At 39.0% G+C, this 12,157-nt stretch overlaps 1 long non-coding RNA gene across 1 annotated transcript in view; it reads left to right on the forward strand.

The window, feature by feature from the left end:
* LOC137094734 (uncharacterized) overlaps positions 1-9,954 on the forward strand; it is a 42,990-nt gene extending 33,036 nt beyond the window's left edge. The window contains exon 2 of the long non-coding RNA XR_009630760.2: positions 8,450-9,954. This is a non-coding gene — a long non-coding RNA (uncharacterized lncRNA). The remainder of the gene's footprint in view (positions 1-8,449) is intronic.
* The last annotated feature ends 2,203 nt before the right edge of the window (positions 9,955-12,157 follow it).

Consider the following 12,157-nt stretch of genomic DNA (forward strand, 5'->3'; position numbering starts at 1 on the left):
TCCATTGGTAAATGCAAGTAAGAAATTTATTATTAGAGTTATTATTATTATTATTATTATTATTATTAGCAAAATGATTTAAGTAGCAAATACACAAATATCATGACATATAACAAAAATGTGATAGAAAATTGATACTGATCTAAGTACTATTAACTGATGAGACCATGTGAGGCAGCCAGAATGATAGACCCTTGATTTGAATACTACACCAGCCATAAATTAGCCTTATCCAAGGTACTGGCACCTCAGAGTATTTAGGGCTGGCAGGACAGTTGAATGTCTAGCAAGAAGTTAATCTTTGCTAATTAGAAAAAACAAGTTTGAAAGAAAGGAGAGAGGAAGGCTCTAAAGCAGTGCAAAAGTAGGTCTCCTAATGTGGCCTTGGAGAAGAGTTCTGCGAATATCCTGAACAACCTAAAAGACATGCATGTGACCTAAAGTAAATCAAGCCTGAACTCCCCTAGAAGCCGAGACAACTACACAAATTGCAATTGTGGTACTTTGGACATATCACGAGAAGACATGACTCACTAAGAAAATACAATAACATTTGGCAGGATAGAAGGCAGTTGGAAAAGAAAAAGGTTGATAGAGTCAAACAAGGAAGCCACAGCTATGACTTTGCATATGCGAATGAAAAATCACCAATCTTTTATTGTAATAAAAGAGCATTTAAAACTGAACATTCTGAAGTCATTTGCTATTCACTGATTCTGTAGAACAAAACTGCAATTCTTCTGTAGTTCTAGAGACCCAGCTCCAGATTTTCAAGTTCCTTTGAAACACCTCTGAGTTTTTAATGCTATGCAATAGTGTTTTTCAGGCTTGTAGACAGTCTTGTAATGAATTATAATATTTTGAATGTTTAATGAAGAAAAGTGGGATCTAAATGAAACAAGCAAAAAAAAAAGTTGCTATGAATTTTCTGAGCTGTATGACCATGTTTCAGAAGCATTCTTTCCTGACATTTCACCCATATCTATGGCAGACACCCTCAGATACCATATCTGAGGATGCCTGCCATAGATGTGGGTGAAATATCAGGAGAGAATGCTTCCGAAACATGGCCATACAGCCCGGAAAGCTCACAGCAACCCAGTGGTTCCGGCCATGAAAGCCTTCGACAACACAATATATATATATAGAAACAGCTCTTCAAATCTGAGATTTATGTGCGTAAGTGTTCAGGAGAAGAAATACATGCCCATAATTTATTATATTATACAATATTGCCATATCCAGGCTGGTGCCATATCACAGTGTTTTTTTGCTGCCTCTTAGGAAGATTAATTCCCTTCAGCTCTAGTTATAGAAAAGAAGAGCTGGAAAATTCATCCTCTTTTCCCTGCTCACCGTAAAATGCAATATCTCAAGCAACAAGAGAGGTTCTTATATCTGAACAGGGGACAGTGGAATGAATATTTGTAAGAACCAACTTGAACCAAGAAGGTATTCAATAAAGTACATGGATTTTGGTTTTGTGGCCAAAGAGAGCCAGTGTGGCATAGTGCCGGAGTAGGACAGGAAGACCTTGGGCCCTAACCTGAGTTGGCTGCTCATTAAGTAAAGTTAAGGCATACTACACAGTTTGCAGGAAACTCCAGACTATGAGCAGGCTTTACAAAGGACCCATCACCACTACCTTTTCTCTGGGCTAATCAATGCAGGAATGAGGATGGGTCATCCTCATGATGCTGCTGCATTCTGTACTGCATTCAGTTACATAAATGCAACATATTTCATATTTTTCTGGAGTATTTTCTATCAGGAGATTTGGAAACTGATGGTGGCCAAGGGCTTCTTCACATGTCCCCCCCCCCCCCCCCAAATCATATGGGGGAATGGAACAAGATGATTTTGACCGTTGTTCTTGTCCCCATCAGATTGGGAAAATGGCTGAAAAATGCAGGTAGCTCTGTTAGGGCTACCAAAAAATCACATACCAAAGTGTCATGGCTGATGAAACATCTTGCAATGCTTCCTCAGCACTTCAAGATAAATGGGGCATGGCTTGCCGAGTGTCATGTGATTGCACTCGGCAGGCCCCGTCCCCAAAGTGCAAGGGACCAAAATGCCCCCAAGATGATAAGGTGGCAAGTGATGGATTCCAAGTGTATCAGATTGGTCATACATGCCACTTCCCCTTTACACCACCTGACCATCCTATCACAATCAGACTTGCAAAAAATATTTACAGAAGAGATTCAGCTCAAGGAAGATTCATATTGCTTCTTACAAGAGATATTAACTACCATCCCATACCCAATGCAACTCCCACATAGCTCTCCAAATCTCAGGGAACAAGCATGTTGTGAGGCAAGACTACAGATTTTTCTCAGAAACAAAATGTCACAGCCTGAATGTTGGGAAAATGTAGCTTATCTGCAACTGAAGTATCATCTTGAGCAAAATGACTGAATCCCTTATGGCAGCTGAAGATAAATAAAACATCATTTGAAAAGTGTTTTAAGGCAAATGGGCAAAATTAGCCAACTCTGACTTGATTTGTATTAGACACTAATGTAGATATGGAGCTAAAGTATGCCAGCAGGATAACCTAAGTTATAATAAACATTATATTTTTCTCATACAGTTAATCTATTTATCTATTATTAATGCTATTTTTTATTTGCCCACCAGAGTTCCTGGGGTAGTACACATTAGATTAAAACATTCCTTAAAGTCAAATCAGAACACCTTTTCAAAGCACACAGAGTTAAAATAAGGAAGAACTAAATGTTGTGTGAAACAATATAGTTTTGACTACTCACTGGAAGCCCTGCAGGCATGGAGGCAGCTTGACCACTGTTGAAAAGGTATTCTGCAAACATGGTGCTACTGCTAAGAAAGTCCTGTCCTGTGTTCTTACCAAACTAGCTTCTTCAGGGTGCAGCAGGACTTTCAACAAAGATTTCAAATTTGGGGGCAACTCATACTCTACATCATAACAACTGTCCTAATTTGGCAAGGATAGTTTATTTCTCCTGCTTCCACTTTTCCTCTTTGTCCTCAGCATACTTCAATTCCTGCAAACTGACTTCAAAGTGCAAAAGTAGTTTGCACTTGATTAACTCAGTGGCAAAGGGGTGGAATCTTGCCCTTCCCAATAGGAACAGGCAAAAGCAAAAGCCACTCATAACTTGTGTATTCGTCCTATCTTAGCCATGCTCTGTTGTTGTTTGATCATACAGTTTTTGAACTTTATCCTATGGAGATGGCAAACCAGCATAGAAGCAGGACCATCATGTTTGATGGTGCTTCCTATTGCTTGGCATTGTGTGACGTGACCTCCCCATTATAGTTGTCCTAGCAATTCATGGGCAAAATCCATCAACAGCCCCTGATCCCATCAGGGCCTTCAGACTTACTGTGCAGTGAGGTCTGGGCACTTCTGTGCCAGTGTGTTGGAACAGAAGTGACCCCAAGGGGAAGGATTATCTGGTTCTCCTCCTCTCCCTCTCCTAGTAAACAAAGATCGAACTTTTAAAAATATAACTTAATAAAACTGCTGAGTTCCTTTTTTTTTAAAAAAAAAACCCAATCTTACTGGAGATACAATCTGTGAAAGGGCAGCATTTCCTTCTCAACAGGAAATCTAGCAACGGGATCACAGACTGACAAAGTGACATTGCTGCAGCGTCACAGACAGATGCATTAACACAGGTGATCATCCCAGGAAATTCCAAGGATCATTAGTCAAATGAATGTTGTAAGATAGTGGATTTACATGATAATGTCCTTCATTTATGAAAATGTTGATGGGTATTATATGGAAGGCACAAGTCTTTCCAATATCATGCCAAAAAAAAGAGACATTTAGGACTTTGTATATCTACAATGACAATTTGAATTGATCTCAAAAATAGTTGCAGCAGAAGCCAGTGCTGGTGATGCAAGGCTGTGAGTAATGCAGTTTCTAAAATCAACATTGGACTAGAAGATTATTTCAGAAGGGTTATCAGTAAATGCACCTTTAGAAGGTTTTTTTTTTTTTTGGCATAATCATAGTTGTAACACCTACGACATGGGTAAATGCATCGGTTTAGAGAGAATTGTTGTCCAAAACCTAAAGCTAATGGTCCTAAACAGACAAAAATGGATCAATCTGCTAAACCTACTCTTTTGTTTGCCCCCCCCCCCCAATTCATGGCAATTATCTGCTGTGCATTCTGTCAAGAATTCCTCTGAGACTATCCATAAATCCCATCAACATTGCTAAAAACTGGCACAAAGGCTGTTTTGATGTGCCAAATGAGTAATATCCAATCAACATCAAGAGCCAATACCAAGAAAGGGGGAAACAATTTTGGAGTCAAGTAAAAATCTATTTTGCAACTGTATACAGTTTTCATATATTTGGTGTTTGGGGCTGAGGTGGGAGTGGGAGGAGAGAGAGAGAGAGAGAGAGAGAGAGAGAGATGACATTTCAACTTATCTTTCCAGAAGCTGGAAATAACTCCTTTTTTTCCAGAAGCTGAAATAACTCCTTTCCATAAACTTTTCTGGTTTATGGAAACGGCTTTTAAATGTATTTTTTAGGATGGTTATTATTGCTTTTATAACTATTTGTTTTATACTATTTAAATTGTATTTTATTTAAATTGGATCATTTATTACTGTACAGGGCATTGAATATTTGCCTTTTTATGTCTGTGAGCAACTCCCCACCCCATCTCCCCATGAGGAGATGGGGTGGGATATAAATAAAGTTTTGTTGTTGTTGTTGTTAGACATGAAATGTAGGTTTTTAAATTATCTTTTCCAATGGTTTGACTATTTGGGAACATGTTTTCATTATTCAAGGCTTGAAAATAGAATAATTCACAGTTGGAAACAACCACAAAGGCTGTTTGGTACAATCCTCAGCCAATTCAGGAACTGATAGCTAAGCTCATTCCTGAGATGATACTATCCAGTCTCTGTGTTAAAGTCCAATGGATAGATGGTTCATTAAATAAATAATGTATTAGTAATGAGTTTCTAATGTACCATTCATAAAATAATGACTTGTGCTACATCTGTTACATATTTTAAAAATAACAACAAACACACTAGTTTGTCAGAATAATATTCCAAACTTTGTCCTTAATGTTTAATTATACTGCCTTAGTTTTCATACTGCTGAAAACAGCAGCACACCCAGTATCCATTCCAAAATATATTTTGAAATACAGTTTTTCATCTGGAACATTTTCCAGAGACGAAGCTGCCTATTCAACCCCTCCTGAACTAGTTGCTCATCACAGATACATCCACTCCCCATTCCCATTGTATTCATCTGCCAACTGAAGGTTGCCATAGTCCAAAATAGGACCTGTGGGTCTCCCATGGCAGATGCTGCCACTGCTGTAGTCTAAAGGCCCTCCAGACAGCCCAGGGCAAAATTTTTAATTCAACATCAAACTTCAGTCTGAAATTAAGGGGTAAAAATGGCAAGATGGCGGTGTCTATGAACCTATTTAACTGTGCTGGAAAGTTCACCGATCTGGATCACAGACCTCTGGATAATGGCTTAAAATCATAACTCACTCAGAGGCTCTTTGAGCTTTGTGTGTTAGTGCTTGTTGCCTTGAAGGTCAATCTGATTAAAATCATCACATTTTGTTTTTACTCAAGAAGCCAAAGCGATCAGCTCTGATTATGAAAAGAGCTTCAAACACAGTGAGAAAGGGCACAAGACCAAACTATCTTTATGAATCCTCTATTAAGGCTGGTTCTACACAGTAGAATTTATGCCATGTGGTACCACTTTAACTGTCATGGTTCAATGCTATGGTATTCTGGGATTTATAGTTTGGTGAGAGAAAACTAAAATCATTGTAACACTACAACTCTCATCCAGTGTATAAAAATTCTGTATACTGAAATGGAGTCTGGCTCTTTTGTCAATACCAGTGATAGGGCCTGTGTCTTCTGCTGCATCCGGGGGCCTTCCATTCTATGAAATTATGGTGCTACGATGCCATTTCAATTGCCTGAGCAACTTCATATGGAATCCTGGATTGGAAATTTTTATGGAAGAGCCTTCAGAATGAATCCTCAGCAAGGGATAGCTCCCTCTTCCAACCAAACTACAAGCCCCAGCAAGCCCACAGCATGTAACCATGGCAGTAAAGATGGAATCATAACACTATAACTGTGTAGTGTGGAAAGGCCTCTGAAGGTAGCAAGCTGGTACAGCCAACCCTCCTTATCCACAGATTCAGAATCAACAAATTCAACCATCTATGGCATAAAAATATAGATGTTGCCATTTTACATCAGTGTGTATACTGGAACTTGAGTATCCATTTTGATATCCAAAGTCCAGCAGATACCAAAAGCTCACTATAGATACCACATTTCACCAAATCTAAAGTACCATCAAATGTAAGGTTCACCCTGTTTTGGAAGCTGCAATTTTTGGAAAGGAAAAATTTTCAAATATATTTTATATTTTCCTCTACATGCACAATACCTTGTTTTTGTTTCAATGCAGTTTTGTAGTGAAATCTTTCCTATGGGGGGAGGAGGGAGAATGAAGAAAATAATAAGTTAGCTTGTCTTCATAAGTCTATGGGCCTGTTGGGTAGGCAATGGAAGCAGGATGCAGCATGTAGCTCAACCAGATAGAAATAACCATCTGGCTGAGGCTGCCACTAAAATGATAGAGGCTGGCAGAGCTATTTGAGGCTAGAGCCCTTGCTCCTCCTCTCTCAGGGCTAAGACAACTTTAAAAAAAAACCCAAAAACCCAGCCCTGGCAAATCTCAGGTGCCATTGAATCTAAGGTGCACCCCATTTTGACACTCCTTAAACATCAGGAAAAGTGCACATTAGATTTAAAAGAATATGGTATTTCTCTTTTCAACCAACTCCCAACACTTCACTCTGCATACTGCTAGGGCTCATTCTGATTAATGATTATTCTCATTCATCAGACATTTTCCAAGTGCAAAGTACTTTACAGTCTTTTGACTGTATTCCACTTCCACAACAGCCTTGTCAGCAAGGAAAACTTATACATTTTGCATTTTAAAGTGTTGGTGGATTATGTGAGCAGTAAATGAAACTGACAAAATTCAAATGAAAAAGTACTGCGTGTTTCAGTTCTTAAGTTTTTTGCATGGGCCATGCCCACATGTCGAATATCACGTCATAAGTATGCATTTAGCAAATTTGTTCCGACTTATGAGGACTAACGATATTTTAAAGCAGTCCTAGTATATACACACCTGTATTCTATATTAAGCGCCCACCCAAAATTTAAGAAATTTTGTGAAATGACATTGACTAAACTGGGTGATTATGGTTAAATCAGAATAAATTATAATAAATTAAATTGGGCTTAATATTAGAGGAATAGAAAGCTTGGCTTTTAATCACACACACACACACACACATCAATCACCAGGAAAATGGTGATAGTTGTGGATGGAAAATACTATTACTATTAATACTGTACATATATAGTTGTATGTTGAACTAAGCATACACCCAAAATTTAAGGAATTTTATGAAACAACATTGACTAATAAGATGAGCTATAAAATGGATTGATTATATAGAATTATATATATTTGATGTAATACAGAAAGAGAGAAAGCATGATAATGATAAAATGATATAAATACTAATCTACTAACAATTTAAATAAAAATTGTAGAATGTTCTTTGTAGATAATAATAACAAATAATTTAAGATGCCTTTCAGTTTCTTTTTTTTCTGCCTCTGCAGTTGAATCATGAACTTGAATTAAGTCTGTATTGATAGATTTTTCCTGAAGTCCTATTGATATTATTCATCAGACTTTGCATTATATCATTTGACTGATTTTGCTACATCTCTCTTCACTGTTAATGCCACCCCATTTCTTCTTAAAATTTCATTTCCTGCATAAAATGCAATATAATTATGTAACTCAAAATCTCACAATCCCTTTTACCTCTCTGTCTCTAGGTATTGCAATTTTTATGATTGATTAACTGTTTTACTATATCTAGCTTCCCCTGATTCATGCTTATCACATTCCATGTGTTGCAGCTTCAGACTTTCTTTTCACCTCTGAGCACATAAACAGCTAAATGTCCTTTCAGCTTGAGTCCAGTTGCATCATTAGCCACAATGGTGGTCTTCTGCTGAGTCCCAATAGCTTGTTGAGCACCTTCCAACTTGGGGGTGCTATCTCTTGTTTCATTTTATACATAAGGAGAATTTACAGATGTCTTTCTCTGTAATCAATAAATCATTAAGTCATTCTGAACCTGTCAGATAAAAAGATGGACAAGGTTAGGCAAAGAAAGATAGCCTCATATTTAGGGTTTTTGAATCCTGTTCAAAAATGTGCTTTAATCTTTCTGCCTTGGGGTGTGTTGAGCTGGAGGAGACAGTTTTGATGGAAGACAATTGAAGCCAAGTAGTTTTTATAGTCTCTTTTTTCCCCATCACCTTTCCCCCCACTTTCCAGTCTAGGAGACAAGATACTCCTCATCTCATCACAAGGGCAGAACCAGTCAACATTCTCTCCCAATTTCCTTTCTGCTGATCCTGAGAGGCTGCTTCTGAATTTCATCTTCTCCAGAGACTTTTCCAGCTCCGGCAGCAGTGTGTCACCTGCTGTAGATGTGGCAGTTGATGAAGAAAAGAAAACGCTCCTTGGACCCCAGGGGCCCCTTTGAACAAGAGAGTAGCAGAGTGGATTGTTCGATCAGTACAGACAACTGACAACCACCCTCTGAAGTGTCAACACTCTTGTAGTTCTAGCGGTTTTAAGCAAAATACATGAATAAAAATGAAAGGGAGCAAAGCATAATATCAAAGGGAAAGCAACTGAGAACTGTTTTTATCAGAGTCCCATCAAAAGCTCCCTCAGTAATTCTGATTATTCAAGTTCTTTCCAGGTGGGAAAAGCAGGCAGAGAAAAGATCACAAGTCAGCAAAGTGCATGAGAGCAGAGTTGAACTGGATCCCTGCCTAACTGACAAGTGCCTATTTCACAATTCTTATACCTTGGCATGCTTCATAAAAATATGACTAATAGCTTGCATTCATGAAGAATTTGGTGTTCTCGAGCCCATTGATTTTTGTTCTATCTCTGATTAGCATTGGTGTATTTTGTTGACATTTTAAGCATACCTGCTAGAAAGCAAATCCTGCTGAAATTAATGGTCCACACCAGCCCAATGACCTCATTTGGCTACATAATAAACCCACACTGTTTTGTGAACCCTTGCTGGCTGTTGTACACTAATGTGGATGTTTTGTTTAGATTTCTGATATTACAGAATTTGGTCTGATTACGTGTAGTTTAACTTATTGATGTCAGGTTTAATTTACTGATGTTAGGTCTTAATTTGATGTTAGGCTTTAATGTTACTTTTATATGTGGGGGTTTTCTGGGATTTTATGTTAGTATCGTGTGTTTTATGTAGGCATTGAATGTTTGCCATTGTTATATTTAATTTATATAATTTAATTATATATTATTTAAGATCTACTGGGGAGGCGTCTGGTGGGGATGAGGGACAGGGCCTTCTCAGTGGTGGCCCCCCCGCTTGTGGAATTCGCTCCCCAGTGAGATTAGATCGGCGTCCTCCCTCCTCACTTTTAGGAAAAAACTCATGGTTTTGGAGCCAGGCTTTCAGCTAGTGGACATAGCAGCACTTTAGACTCTGAACCGGACCACAGGATTATGACAATTGGAAACAGATATGTGATTTTGATAAGGCGACTATGTTCGTATATAAGTATGTGATTTTAATTAATGTCATCGTTGAATTTTCTGTGTATTTGATTTTATATTGTTGTACTGATATTATGGCATTGAATTGTTGCCCATGTAAGCCGCTCTGAGTCCTCCCCCCCCCCCCCGGGGTGAGAAGGGTGGGGTAGAAATGATGTAAATAAATAAATAAATAAATATTGCAATCTGCCCTGAGTCCCTTTGGGGGGATAGGGCGAAGTACAAATAAAGTTGTTGTTGTTGTTGTTGTTGTTATGAGATTTATCTCCAAGTAGATATATAGCAGGAGGCCTAGAACCAGGCCACAGTTCTGTGCATCCTTAATTAGAAAGCAAATCCCCATTAAAATGTTATAAAAACTGGACTCCAAAAAGATTAACCCCAGAGTCTGCAGCTCCATAGGGACTAATGGGGAACCTGCATTGACTCTCCCCCCAGTTTCTAGCCCTCTTACATTGAACTCCTCTAAAATGTTGCACAAACACTACACATCCCAGACCTCGGGCAATAGCCACAAAGTAGTTCACAATGACCTATGAAGACACATAGAACATACAATGGGCTTTAGGAAGAGCCACAAGGTTTGCCCCAACATTATCTGATTTTGATCCTGGGGATGTTTCTTGACCCCTATTTGCTAAATCAGATCCCCTCTCTGGAGTGTCCATTGAATCTGTCAACACCCCGAACACCCTTTTGTCTACCTAGCTGGCACAAATTGTATTGACTGAAATAGAAACATCAAACCCATTTAAACCCATTATCTTCTGCCAAGCTTGATTCCATTCTGCACACACCGTTCTCCTGGGCAGATCAATAAACAGACACAAACCTTCAAATAAACCAGTGACAGTTTATTATATTTCTCTCTAAATTAGACCAATCAACAACAGTAACAGATAGTGCATCCCAGCCAACCAGCCTGCAGATCCTAGCCTGCCATAATCTGGACCAATCAACACTCAGGGAAGCAGAAGTCTTTTGTTTCAAATTGTTGTCAAGATCCTATCAATGTTTCTGTATGTTTGCATTGAAATATGTCAGTCTTTGGAGCACAGGCTCTGCTGACATCCTCTTTGGCCAAGGAGAATAAACACATCTGATTTTGCCTTCAACCTGTCTGTTGACTTCATCACATGGGGCTAGATTAGGCGGCAAATGCCAATCGAGCCCCAGTCACTCATGGAGCCAGCCAACTCCGATCACAATGTTGTGCTGGCTCAGTGGGTGAAGGAGGCTTCCCGTGTTGCCATTCTTTCAATGGGTGAAACCGTGCGCACCACGCTCCCCCCTGTTTGAAGAGCTGCCAATTCGCCACTGAGGGTCACCATCAAAGGTATGATGAGATGGTTTTTCTCATTCAATATTTTGGGAGCTTGACACTCTGGGTTCCAAACCTGCAATTCTTTTGGTAGCTGACATCACTGAACAAAATCATGCATAAGATTGAACTGTAATGGAAATTCTATATAAAAATTACCTACTTTCCATATGTCCATACTGTTGTAGCCCTAGCTTCAACATTGTGTGCATTACATAGGTATCATTGGGTGTTCATGTATGTGGCCCAAACATAAGTCAAAACGCATTTTGTCTGTATCTAGTTAGGTCTCATTTTTTGAAGACATTTACACTGCATAGGTAGGTAGAAAAGAACTTTGCATTGCTGCTGAAATAAAGAGTCAGTGGTCAGAACAAATGCTGTGCTAATAAATTCTTTGCTTTGCTGGCTTCAGATGATGGGGCTGACAAGCTGACACAAGGCTTAAAGGGGAAATCTGCCAAGTTCAAGACTGCATACCTGAGGCTGATGCTGCCTCTGGCTCCCACAGAAGCCTTCGTGCAATGCACAGATTCCCCAGGTATGCTGCTTCAATCACAGGATGCAATCTAGTGACCTCAAGGTAGTCAGAAAGCCAAATGGGTCTTTCCTATCCTCAGGCAGACCTGATGGCTAGGTTTCAGACAGAAAATGCAGGCTGAATTGGATGCTTGCATAGGTTTCCCACAATCCCTTGCAAAGAAAAGAAAATTATCCTCTTTTAACCAGTGGCAATTGGTCAGGAAGGATAATATAGGCATGATAACATTGATCTTCTTGCAAAACTCATAAGTAAAAAAGTGGGCTTGGGTTACGATTATGAAAATATCTCAAGGTTTTGTGTACCAACTGTTCAAAATTCACCTTTATCTGAACTTGGTAATAATGTGATAGCCTCAGTGGGAATGACGAGGACAGGAGTTCATTCTAAACCTCTTAATCTGTTATCTGAATAAGCTTAATTACTTTGGAACCATTAATAATTACCTGGATGATTATTAAATAGCAAACAAGTAAAGAAGCCCAATCCAAATCATGACCCTCATAGGACTTGATGTATTTGAAGTACAAAGCTCATGGGTGCGCAGGGTATGAGCACAACCATTTACCTG

Source organism: Anolis sagrei, chromosome 2 (genome assembly GCF_037176765.1).
Source record: "Anolis sagrei isolate rAnoSag1 chromosome 2, rAnoSag1.mat, whole genome shotgun sequence".
NCBI lineage: Eukaryota > Metazoa > Chordata > Lepidosauria > Squamata > Dactyloidae > Anolis > Anolis sagrei.